This window comes from Chiloscyllium punctatum, chromosome 42 (assembly GCF_047496795.1).
Source record: "Chiloscyllium punctatum isolate Juve2018m chromosome 42, sChiPun1.3, whole genome shotgun sequence".
NCBI classification, from domain to species: Eukaryota; Metazoa; Chordata; class Chondrichthyes; order Orectolobiformes; family Hemiscylliidae; genus Chiloscyllium; species Chiloscyllium punctatum.
In genome coordinates this window covers 28,905,671-28,919,024 of record NC_092780.1, presented here as the reverse complement: position 1 = coordinate 28,919,024, position 13,354 = coordinate 28,905,671, and the positions used below count along the sequence as shown (strand labels likewise).

General features: G+C 50.0%; 1 protein-coding gene across 12 annotated transcripts in view; it reads left to right on the top strand.

Moving 5' to 3' along the window:
- Positions 1-8,209: 8,209 nt before the first annotated feature.
- The window catches only part of ubtf (upstream binding transcription factor), a 71,816-nt gene continuing 66,671 nt past the window's right edge, over positions 8,210-13,354 (top strand). For 6 of the 12 annotated variants that reach the window (XM_072561723.1, XM_072561722.1, XM_072561720.1 and 3 more), the window contains exon 1: positions 9,799-9,932. The gene's annotated coding sequence lies outside the window, so the exon portion shown is untranslated. The other 6 variants (XM_072561713.1, XM_072561717.1, XM_072561716.1 and 3 more) reach the window with 6 other exon arrangements.

The following is a 13,354-nucleotide window of genomic DNA, read 5'->3' as shown; positions in this document are numbered from 1 at the left end:
CTGGAGCGTCGGAGGCTGACGGGTGACCTTATAGAGGTTTACAAAATTATGAGGGGCATGCATAGGATAAATAGACAAAGTCTTTCCCCTGCGGTCAGGGAGTCCATAACTAGAGTGCATAGGTTTAGGGTGAGAGGGGAAAGATATAAAAGAGACCTAAGGGGCAACTTTTTCACGCAGAGGGTGGTATGTGTATGGAACGAGCTGCCAGAGGATATGGTGGAGGCTGGTACAATTGCAACATTTAAGAGGCATTTGGATGGGTATATGAATAGGAAGAGTTTGGAGGGATATGGGCTGGGTGCTGGCAGGTAGGACTAGATTGGGTTGGGTTGTCTGGTCGGCATGGACGGGTTGGACCGAAGGGTCTGTTTCCATGCTATACATCTCTATGACTATGACTATGACTCTTAACAAAAGAGGAAGCAGGAATTTAAAAATGTAATATGCAGGAATATGGAAGGATAAAGGGTATAATATTTAAATACATGGAGAACATCAAATAAAGCTGAGGTCACAGATTGGTACATGGAAGCATGAAGTCATGCCTGGGGGCGGCACAGTGGCTCAGTAGTTAGCACTTCTGCCTAACAGCACCAGGAACCTGTGTTCGATTTCAGTTTTGGGTGACTGCCTGTGGGGAGTTTGCACATTCTCCCCATGTCTGTGTGGGTTTCCTATGGGTGCTCTGGTTTCCTCCCACAATCCAAAGATGTGTAGGTTAGGTGCATTAGTCAGGAGTAAATATGAGGGAATGGGTCTGGGTGGGTTACTCTTCGGTGGGTCGGTGTAGACTTGTTGGACTGAAGGGCCTGTTTCCACACTGTAGGGATTCTAAAAAAGTAATTGTTCCAACAAAAACTTGGCTTGAAAAGGGGCAAGATGGTAGCTCAATATTCCTGCATATAGAGTTTTCTGGCAGGATGGAAAAGGGGATAAAGAAGATAGAAATGTAGCATTGTTGGTTAAAGAATTCAGAAGAGTTATGAGGAGAGGAGAGACCATATAAGTTTGAGTTCATAAACATGAATAGGGCAGCCACACTTTGAGCAAATACATAAGACCTACAAATAGTGGGAAAGAGTCAGAGGAGAAAAATAGGTAAGTAAATGCCTGAGTGCATAAACAATAGGCAATAATATCTGAAGATTTCAATTGCCCAACTATTACAGATTCACAGAATTGTTACAGTACAGAATGAAGCCATTGACCCACAGTGCCTGCACCAGCACTTTGAGCAAGCATCATAATCTGGTGCCAATCTCCGACATTTCCCCCATTACCTTGCGAACTGAGATACAAACAGTGTGAAAGATACAGAGAGCACAATTATTCTTGTCCTGCATTCAAGGCACTTTTCTCGACAGCGCATAACAAAGCAATTCTAAAATCTAAATATAGTTCTAGAAATTAAAGTGACCATTTTGGAGACAGTAATTACAACTGCTTGTTCAGAATCATAATGGAAAGAATCGAAGATAGAGCTGCACAGTTACTTGAACAAGGTTAGCGGCAAGTTAATGGGAAGCATTTTTTTCTGAACAAGACTTAAATGTTGGAGAAATAGGAACTGAAGTTGACTATTCATGCCCTCAAGCCTGTTCTGCCATTCAATGAGATCATGGCTCATCTTCATACTTTGGCTTAATATTTTTGCTTAATATTGACATTTTGGCAGCATAGAATTTGAACCTGCGCACCAGAGCATTAGCTACCACTTTTGGTTTCTAGACCAGTCACATCACTATTACACCATTACTTCTTTTGAGGCATGATTGGGAAATTTGCAGATAATCTACTCATCAAACAGCTTTCTGACCTTCACAGTGTAATTTTAAATGCCATGGTACACAAGCAGATGAAATGTTAATTCTTTTCATTTTTTTTTTATTTTTCAACTGGGAGTGCAACCCAACTCCAGTTCATCCATTTTCAAACTTAACAGAATCATTAGTGATAAGAAATCCAGGCATTTGTTTAATGATGCATGTGACAGGCTCCACCACTGCAGGAATGTCATGATCAAGCCACCAGAATGTTGAAGGTGCACTTAGATAGGCTGGTGACTGTGTTCAGAAGAGGCCTGCTGAATTAACAGTAGTGTGCATCAAGCTAATGATTGCATGGTAGAAAGAAATGCAAGTGGATGAAGGCAAAGGAGTTCATTATCAAATGGAAGAGAACTTAAAAGAGGAGGATGAAGCTGGGCCAACCATCTCAGAATCAGTCTGGTCCATTTTCACTCAGAATACACTAACACCATGGAAGCATAACAAATGAAGTCCTTTAGTCCACCCCCATCACAAGGACAATAACCCAAAACCCAACATCATGTTGCATGAAACAGTCATGTAACCCCTCAATGACAAATTACATATTTGCTCAATGAATCCCATCATGTGTTGACATTCATCAATAAGCAAATGAAAGAATTCAGGACATTGTAATAATGGGCAAGATGTGCCAATGCCACTATAGAATCACAGAGTCATGGAGATATACAGCACAGAAACAGACCCTTCAGTCCAGCTTGACCATGCCAACCAGATATCCTAAATTAATCTAGTCCAATTGCCAGCATTTGGCCCATATCCTATTCATAAACCCATCCAGATACTTTTTAAATGTTGTAATTGTACTAGCCTGTACCACTTCTTCTGGCAGCTCATTCCACACACACACACCATCCTCTGTGTGAAAACATTGCGCCTTACATCCCTTATATAAAATGTTTCCCTTCTCACGCTAAAACTATGCTCTCTATTTTTGAACTCCCCCACCCCAGGGAAAAGACCTTCTCTATTCACCCTATCCATGCCCTTCATGATTTTATAATCTTCTATAAGGTCTCTGATGTTCCAGGGAAAACAGCCCCAGCCTATTCAGCCTCTCCCTATAGCTCAAACACTCCAACCTTGGCAACATCCTTGTAAATCTTTTCTGAATCCTTTCAAGTTTTACAACATCCCTCCTATAACAGGAAGACCAGAACTGCACATAGAATTCCAACAGTGGCCTAACTAATGTCCTGTACAGCCGCAACATGACCTCCCAACTCCTATACTCAACACACTGGCCAATAAAGGAAAGCATACCAAACACTTTCTTCACTATCCTATCTATCTGTGACTCTACTTTCAAGGAACTATGAACCTGCACTCCAAGGTCTCTTCGTTCAGCAACATTCCCCAGGACCTTACCATTACATGTATGAAATTAATTCACATGGCATAACAAAAATAGGAAACTTAACATTTTTACCAAATGCTCACATGCAGACACTTGGTGCATTATAATTTCTATCTCGTGCAGTCCAAGTCACATCAGCAGAGACTGTCCCTGCCCTACCCACCTGGCCTGTGGATTTGAGAGTTCCTGAGGTGGCTGCCAAATCATGCAGATCTGGTCATGAGAAAGAAATGGCGTGTGAGGTTCTGGCTTGTACAACTACAACACTGTCACCTACCCAACAAAGTTGGAAGTTGCACATTTATGTCCTGTCCAAAAAGAGAGCAAGACAAATTCAAGCTAGAAAATTATTGATCCATTGGTCTACTCTCAATCATCACTAAAGTGATGAAATGCGCTATAAAAATGCAATTGACAGCATTTAGCCACCTATACTATACTTAATAGTTCTTAGTTTGAGCTCGTCCAGGATCATTCAGCTTGACCCCATTACAGCCTGGCATGCACAAGGGATGATAGAGAAGGCTGGACGTTCAGAGGAAAATGAAAATACTTTGAGTAGTGTCCCCACTTTCATCTTCCTTTCACCATCATTGCTTTCCCAGGCCAGCACCATATCACTCATAACAGTCAATTGCCACGTTGTAAAATCTTTGCCATTTTTTAAGGTGGTATTTAATTTGCAATTCAAAATCCGAATTGAGAGCATTTCCTGTGAATTCAAGCAAATGGTCCCACATCCCAAGATGGAAATTCTCACAGTTCCATACCACCACCAGGTTACAAATTATCAAACCAAACTCTTCCATCCATTGTGGAGATTGCACCCGACATATCCACCAGTATACTGAACTATCCAAGATTGGCACCCATACGAGAGAGACAGTACCAGCTATCGTATTAGAAAGGTCATCAGGCTATATCCCATTAAGGCCCTTTGTGAGAAACCCAATCAGCACTTGGTGGGAGTTGTAGCAGCAGTTCCACATTTGCAAGACAAGGAGGCTCAACTATTGTCCCAGATAGAGAATAGTGGGATACTACAATGAATGGGTACAGTATGCTCCTTTGGTCAAGTACACAATCCAGAGGGGAAATCAGACATATGCAGTAGACCTAATAGGATAGTCTCAGGCCTATGGATGGTAGTGTTATCCTATTCCTGCTTTGACAATTGGATATTAATGTGGATTTGAGCTCAGACATGAGGGTGAAGTAAAGACTGGCCTGTAGGCCAACCCTGAGCAATGACTGAACAATAAGGGCCTAAGATAATATTGTGTAACAAAGGGCACTGCTTACCAGGATGGGCACTAGCAGTGAAATATTACCCAATTGATTTTCCACTTCGAATTTAATTGACAGTCACAAAACAATGGGGGCAACATCATAGCCTGTAATGGTCCAGAAGGAAAAAGAATTGGAAATAATAACAGAACACTCAGATCTGGAAAAATATGTGAAAAAAGAGGATGTACCCATTCCCACTACAGTTAGAATGTGAAAGAAAGTTATAAACAAGGTTAAAGACATTGTGAAGAATCTTATAATAAAACAGACCTGGTGTGAGAGGATTTAGTACAAGGGAATGAATTCACATATTCACCAAAACATAAGGACAGTGTCTCATATCTCAGTGATCCTTCAGGTATTATTTCTCTATTGTGTACAATAATAAACTGTTGGAGAAGGGAAATCACTCATAGAAGGGAAGCCACAAATAACCTGTGTAGCTCTTCTGCTAGCAAAAAGAAATACATACACAGAGAGAATGTGAAGCAGGCATGGCAATCCAGCCAGGAAGTTTGACCAAACTACTGCATGGACACCAGCCATAAAATGGCCATTCCAAAATCAGGGATTTCATTGAACATTTGGGCACAAGTACACCCACAATGCTTGGCTTGGAAGGGAGTTCCAGGATTTTGTCCCAGTGACAGTGAAGGAACAGTGATGTATTTCCAATTCAGTTTGGTGGGTCATTTGTAGAGGAAGTTGAATGTGGCACAATTCTGCTGCCCTTGCCCTTCTAGATGGTAGAATGAGATAAATTTAAGGATTATCTTAGAGGAGGAAGGCAAAGTAGAAACATTAAGGGAAAATACTCCAGTGCTTGGATCCTGAGCAATTGAAGGCATGATCACCAATAGTGAGGCAACTAAAATCAGTGATGTTATAGAGAACAGAATTGGGCGACACGGTGGTTAGCACTGCTGCCTCACAGCACTAGAGACTCGGGTTAATTCCCACCTCAGGCGACTGTGTGGAGTTTGCACATTCTCCCTGTGTCTGCGTGGGTTTCCTCCGGGTACTCCAGTTTCCTTCCACAGTCCAAAAATGTGCAAGTTAGGTAAATTGGCTATGCTAAATTGCCCGTAGTGTTAGGTACAAGGGTAAATGTAGGGGTCTGGGTGGGTGCGCTTTGGCAGGTCGGTGTGGATTTGTTGGGCCGAAGGGCCTGTTTCCACACTGTAAGTAATCTAATCTAATCTAAACACAGGTGGCTTGGAGATCTGTAGGTGGTTATCAAAATTAGACATGGTTAAGACTAGCACGGGATTTGAAAATGAAGGGTGTGAATTTTAAAATGATGTTGCTTGACCAGCAGCCAGTGTCGCTCAGCAAGCAGAGGGTGATAGCACTTAATATGAATAAGGATAGGTCAGAATTTTCAGCAACCTTAAATATACAAGGAGCAGAATTGCACAGGAATACTCTAGAGGTAACCAAAACGCGGCAATATTAATAAGATGGAAATAAGCGGTCTTAGTAATCGTGTAACTATGAGGACGGAAGGTCATCGGAGCCAATGTGAGACCAAGGTCCCGAATTGTAAACAGAATGGTTTTATCACAAGGTTTGTAGCTCAGGTTGTGTAGCTCAGAATGGTTTTATTTCCCAGTGTTAACAGCGAACGACAATGAAGGCCGTGGTTAGTTTAGATTGGGGCACGGAAAACAATGGTTTTACTCTGCACAACTTTGATTGGAACAAATTGATTGGTACAACGTCATTGGCGATGTATCCTATTAAGGACTATCAAGATGTGTACGGATTAGAGGATATTGTGTGAGTGACACTGAAAACAATTCTCCAAAGATCTCAACACAGGAAACAGGCATATAGTGAATAGGAGCATAAGATAGTAAAGGTTGATTTGTGTCGAAATAGAAATTGATACACATAACTTTACCATTTGTGTTTCCATTCGAAACGATGTGATAGAGGTAAAAGGCCGTGTCTTTTACAGGAGCTGTTGAAGAAATCACGATATCAAGAGCATAAATTCATCGTTTGTACGTTCTAAGGCACCATTCTATTTGTATTTCTATCAGGCTCAAATCTCATTGAAAACAGTAGAGAGAATTCAGAACTGATATAAGGATGGCCTCTGGATTATAAACGCTTGTTGGACGGGACTGGGTGTTAGTTTTCGGCAGAGGAAAGCCAAAGCGACGGGAGACACCGAAGAAGCACTATCGGCCCGATTTAAGAGAACTCGGCCTTTAGTCCTACTTTTCAACCAGCGAGAGCTGAGCTAAGGCGGGGAGGGAAGTAATGCAATCTGTAGGTGGGGCCACTATGTGCTGTTCTTTTGCAACTCTCAGCAGCTGGTAGCAACCCCGGGAGCAAGTGGGGCATCTTCTTTCCAGCGGGTCAGGTAGAACGGAAGGCTAATTTTCAAAAGAAAATACCGAACAAAGCTACATTGAGCCATTTTCTGGTGTGATTCACTCCTCTTATGGAATAAACTAGTAACCATTCAATCCAGCCTACACTTTAATGGTTGCTGACTCCAAATCTACGGCAACTGCAAGAATTCCGCCCGACGGAAAATCGCAGGCAGAAATTGCTGACGACATGGAAAGTGCGAAATTATCAATAAATAATTAGGTCTCTTTTTCATTCGAGCGCTGTAAATTTGCCCCGGTTGTAACTCATGAGTGAGACTTGGCTATTGCTCGTTGCTTAAAACGCTTTTATCAAATATATGCAAAATATCAGCTTCTAAAGGGGCAAGGCTTTGTGGAAACCTCCCCATTAAATCGTCACGACAGGAGGCACCAACGCTGTGATGGACAGGTACGCGGAAACTCCTCCATTCCCAACCAAGCCTTGTTTCATATTTCCCTTGGTCTGGGCTCTCTTCCCCCCTCCCCCTTGCGACATAACTTATGTCGATGTAGTTACAATGTGACACAGCGTTCAGTGCACTCGCCCAAGACTGAAGATTGCCCCAACTTTTACACTGAAGCAGGAAGATTTCGCCGGGGACTCCTGCAACGCGACTGGGATTTGATCCGGTGTTTCCCTCCCACCCCCCCCCGGTCGTCGGAAAATGTCCACTCAAGCCAACCGTTTTGGGGTTACCACAACCGAGTTTAGCTTGGAGGTGCAAACTTCCCCCCGACCCCTGGTTCAGAGCTCCTGGATAACTTGAGCGTACCCTTCCCATTTCAACGAACTGACATTACCTTGGTGAGCAGAACAGAAAGGGTAACTTCCAATTTAATTTTTCCTTTTTCCCTTCCCCCCCCCCAGGAACAAGCTTTCCCTTTAAAATTCCCGCCCCATACTGTGGAAATTCATTAATTTATTTCAGGCAATTTTCATCTCCATTGGCTGGGCTGGGGATGACGCGCGATACAGCAAAAGGTGGAGTTGGAAATTAAATAAAAATGTAGCAAAGAAAGCTCGGGCTCAATGTTATATGTGTAAGCGCCGCACTTCACTGCAACTAACTATTTAACACTCGCAATTAGTCCGGGGAACAAACAACACTCTCTGCTGTCGCTCTTGGTGCAACAGAAGTGGCTTTTTTCGATTCAGTTTAACCGCAATTCTTACCCCCGCTAACTCAAAGTAGCAGCAAACTTCACCTCCACCCTTTTTAAAAAAAAAACTTCGCGTCTTGTTGGAGAAGATATTCTGCTGCCTTGAAAGACGGGGGGGGGGGGGGGGGAGAAATGAGGGAGGAGGAGATGGTGTTTCTCTTCCTCCGCTGGACATCTATATGGCTTCGCCAAAACACCCACTCTCAGTGGGACACCTCTTCTGCTTCGAGAGACGGGCTGAATGTAAGGCGGCTTACAAGAGCAGAGCAAGTCGGTGGCGAGCAGGGGGATGGGGGAAGGAGCTGATCCGGAAAAAGGCGATTGGAGAGGTCGGAAGTATCGCGAAGCATGCCGGCTCTCAACGGGGACTAGAAAGCGTCCACGCCCGGGGCCAGCGCCGCGGATCTGGCGAGAGTTCAGAGACAGCTTCCCTTGTGTTTTTTTCCGCAAGACGGAGCGGTAAGGGCTCTTTTTTCCCCCGATTAAAGCATTTCATTGTATTTTTAACCCCCTTTCAAACCTTTTATTAAAGGGAAATGGCTGGTAGTGGAGATTTTTTTTCTTTTTAAAAATGCATTGTAAAAGAGTGCGTGAGCTCCTGCCCGTAGAGCACAGTCTGAGGGAGAGCGAAGGGGATCTGCTACTGGGCTGCACCGACACATACAACAAGGCGAAAGGGATCTGCATTGGGTTACACCGACACATACACAGGGCGATGGGGATCTGCAACTGGGCTGCACCGACACATATACAAGGTGAAGGGGATCTGCATTGGGTTGCACTGACACATACACAGGGCGATGGGGATCTGCATTGGGCTACACAGACTAGGGGTGGGAAGAATCCACGCTGGGGCTCTGGCGAGACAGTGGACTCAGCGCTGGGCTCTGCCCAGCCCCACACACACACACACACACAGAGGGAACTCGGCACTGGGCTGCGCCTACAGAGCGAGAGAGAAAAACACGACGTTGGGCTCTGCCCAGACAGAGTGAGAGCTCGGCGCTGGGGCTGTGCCTACACAGCGAGAGACGGCGCTGGGCTGTACTCAAGATACAGAGAGAGAGAGGAGGGGGGGGGGGGAGGAAATTCGGCGCTGGGCTGTATCCAGACAGTGAGCGCTCGGTGCTGGGCTGTCCTCGGACACGCAGTGAGTGAGAGGAGGGCTTGGGGCTGTGCTCAGACAGAGAGAGAGAGAGAGGGCTCGGCGCTGTGCTCAGACAGACTGTGCGAGGGCTCGGCGCTGGGGCTGTGATCAAACAGAGAGGGTGAGGGCTTGGGGCTGTGCTCAGACACAGACTGTGTGCGAGGACTCGGCGCTGGGGGCTGTGCTCAAACAGAGAGAGGGTGAGGGCTTGGGGCTGTGCTCAGACACAGACTGTGTGCGAGGACTCGGCGCTGGGGCTGTGCCGACACGGTCACGCCGTGGAGCCGCCTCTTGTCACCAGCAGCAGGAAGCTGGTTGGTTCGAGTGGCCGCGCCAGGGCAAAGCTGTCTCGGATTCACTCTGCCTCTCGGTTCCGGCCCCTTTTGTCTCTGGCGGCTTCTCTATCCCCCCCCTCCCCTCCTCCACCACCACCACCCCCCTTCCCAACCCACTCCCCCCTTCGCTCGCCTCCCATTTTCCATCCGCTCTCCCTCCCGAGCGGAGTGCGAGGTTCCCGGGCTGCCCCCACCGACTCGGACCGCTCATCAATCGGCGTTGGCTCGCTGTCTCTCTCTCTCTCTCTTTTCTTTCCAACCCCCCCTTCCCTTCTCCACCACCCCCCCCCTCCCCCCCCCCCCCCCTCCTTTCTCTCTGCGGATCCTCCCGCTGCAGTCGCTTCTCCTTTTGGCTCGCCCAGATTTTTGTTTGAAAGTCTTTTTCCTCCCTTTCTTTACAAATAAGATCTTCGGAAGAGAAGGACGGTGAGTGTTGGGGTTTTTTTTCCCCTTGCCCGCCCCTCGTGCGGTAGAATTTTTTTTTCGGGGGAAAAAATAAGCCTTTTCTAAAAGGTGAGGTTGGGTTTGCATTTTTGTTTGGTTGGGGTGTGGGGGGAAGGGTTGTATTTTTTGTGGCGGGGTTTGTGCCGCGCTCTAAGCCGGGCTACAGCACTCACATGGCGGATCGGAATCCGAACACGACTGCATCGCCCCCCCCCCTCTCTTCCTCAAAGGCTGGGGACAGAGAATCCACTGGGAGCATGCACAAAATCCTCAACGTTGTAGATATTTCAAATCTTGGGTTTTTTTTTGCTAGTGTTGGAATTTTATTTAAAAAATCATTTTATCAAATGCAATATGTTTAAAAAAAATGTTTTTTTTTTCCCCGGCATTTTCCGCTCTGGTTGCACCGGCTTGGTCTTATTTTTTAAAAAAAATAATAAAAAAGGATGATGTTTTGTATTTTGTAACATGGCCGTGCCCGAGCTCGCTGTAGCCGGAACTGGGGCGCCATGTCTGGGCGCAGGCTGCAGCCGCGCTCCGGTGTCACGGCAGCGGGAAGGGAGCCTCCGGGAGGGAGCGGGGGACTCGCTCCCCCCGGGGGTGGGGGGGTTGAAGGGAGCCGCCGCTGACCTTGGGAGCCTCCAGCCTGGTGCATTGAAGCAGGGAGGGAGGGAGTTGTTTTTCTTTGCAGAGCAGAACTGGGCTAGGGCGGTGGAGGACACACGCGGAGAAGGAGGAGGAGGTTTGGGGGGGTGTCGCTCTTGCCTGCCGTCTACGGCTCTTTCATCCCCCTCCCTCCTTCGTGCCTTTCCCGGAGGTGGTGCTCCTGCTTCAGGGCGCTGCAATAATGGCGCTACGTTCTCAGTTCGCTCTTCTCTTTCCAGCCCTCGGCTCCTTGTTCGCTCAGCCAACTCCCCGCCCTCTGCCTTCCCCTTTCTCTCTCTCTCTTCCCTGTCCCTCCCTCTCCCTGTTTCTCCCCCCCCCCCCATCTGTTTCTCCCCCCCCCCCCCCCATCTGTTTCTCCCCCCCCCCCCCCATCTGTTTCTCCCCCCCCCCCCATCTGTTTCTCCCCCCCCCCCCATCTGTTTCTCCCCCCCCCATCTGTTTCTCCCCCCCCCCCCATCTGTTTCTCCCCCCCCCCCATCTGTTTCTCCCCCCCCCCCATCTGTTTCTCCCCCCCCCATCTGTTTCTCCCCCCCCCCCCATCTGTTTCTCTCCCCCCCCCATCTGTTTCTCTCCCCCCCCCATCTGTTTCTCTCCCCCCCCCATCTGTTTCTCCCCCCCCCCATCTGTTTCTCCCCCCCCCATCTGTTTCTCCCCCCCCCCAATCTGTTTCTCCCCCCCCCCCATCTGTTTCTCCCCCCCCCCATCTGTTTCTCCCCCCCCCATCTGTTTCTCCCCCCCCCCATCTGTTTCTCCCCCCCCCATCTGTTTCTCCCCCCCCCCCATCTGTTTCTCCCCCCCCCCATCTGTTTCTCCCCCCCCCATCTGTTTCTCCCCCCCCCATCTGTTTCTCCCCCCCCCCATCTGTTTCTCCCCCCCCATCTGTTTCTCCCCCCCATCTGTTTCTCCCCCCCATCTGTTTCTCCCCCCCCCATCTGTTTCTCCCCCCCCCCCCATCTGTTTCTCCCCCCCCCATCTGTTTCTCCCCCCCCCCATCTGTTTCTCCCCCCCCATCTGTTTCTCCCCCCCCCCATCTGTTTCTCCCCTCCCCCCCCCATCTGTTTCTCCCCTCCCCCCCCATCTGTTTCTCCCCTCCCCCCCCCATCTGTTTCTCCCCTCCCCCCCCCCATCTGTTTCTCCCCTCCCCCCCCCATCTGTTTCTCCCCTCCCCCCCCCATCTGTTTCTCCCCTCCCCCCCCCATCTGTTTCTCCCCTCCCCCCCCATCTGTTTCTCCCCTCCCCCCCCATCTGTTTCTCCCCTCCCCCCCCATCTGTTTCTCCCCCTCCCCCCCCATCTGTTTCTCCCCTCCCCCCCCATCTGTTTCTCCCCTCCCCCCCCATCTGTTTCTCCCCTCCCCCCCCATCTGTTTCTCCCCTCCCCCCCATCTGTTTCTCCCCTCCCCCCCCATCTGTTTCTCCCCTCCCCCCCCATCTGTTTCTCCCCTCCCCCCCCATCTGTTTCTCCCCTCCCCCCCCATCTGTTTCTCCCCGCCCCCCCATCTGTTTCTCCCCCGCCCCCCCATCTGTTTCTTCCCTCCCCCCCATCTGTTTCTTCTCCCCTCCCCCCCCCATCTGTTTCTTCTCCCCTCCCCCCCCATCTGTTTTTTCTCCCCTCCCCCCCCATCTGTTTCTCCCCCCCATCTGTTTCTCCCCCCCTCCCCCCATCTGTTTCCCCCCTCCCCCCCATCTGTTTCTCCCCCCTCCCCCCCATCTGTTTCTCCCCCCCTCCCCCCCATCTGTTTCTCCCCCCCTCCCCCCCATCTGTTCTCCCCCCCTCCCCCCCATCTGTTTCTCCCCCCCTCCCCCCCATCTGTTTCTCCCCCCCTCCCCCCCATCTGTTTCTCCCCCCCTCCCCCCCCATCTGTTTCTCCCCCCCTCCCCCCCATCTGTTTCTTCCCTCCCCCCCATCTGTTTCTTCTCCCCTCCCCCCCATCTGTTTCTTCTCCCCTCCCCCCCCCATCTGTTTCTTCTCCCCTCCCCCCCCCATCTGTTTCTTCTCCCCTCCCCCCATCTGTTTCTTCTCCCCTCCCCCCCCATCTGTTTCTCCCCTCCCCCCCCATCTGTTTCTCCCCTCCCCCCCCATCTGTTTCTCCCTCCCCCCCCATCTGTTTCTCCCCTCCCCCCCCATCTGTTTCTCCCCTCCCCCCCCATCTGTTTCTCCCCTCCCCCCCCCATCTGTTTCTCCCCTCCCCCCCCCATCTGTTCTCCCCTCCCCCCCCCATCTGTTTCTCCCCTCCCCCCCCATCTGTTTCTCCCCTCCCCCCCCCCAGTTTCCCCCTCCCCCCCGTTTCCCCCGTTCCTCCCGTTCCTCCCGTTCCCCCCGTTCCTCCCGTTCCTCCCCTCCCCTCCCCCCCTGTTTCTCCCCTCCCCCCTGTTTCTCCCCTCCCCTCCCCCCCCCCGTTTCTCCCCCCCCCGTTTCTCCTCTTCCCCCCCCCCCTCCCCACCCCCCGTTTCTTCCCTCTCCCCACCCCCGTTTCTTCCCTCTCCCCACCCCCCGTTTCTTCCCTCTCCCCACCCCCCGTTTCTTCCCTCTCCCCACCCCCCGTTTCTTCCCTCTCCCCACCCCCCGTTTCTCCTCTCCCCTCCCCCCCGGTTCTCCCCTCCCCCCCGGTTCTCCCCTCCCCCCCGGTTCTCCCCTCCCCCCCGGTTCTCCCCTCCCCCCGTTTCTCCCCTCCCCCTCCCCCCATTTCGCCCTCCCCCCCTTTCTCCCCTCCCCCCCTTTCTCCCCTCCCCCCCTGTTT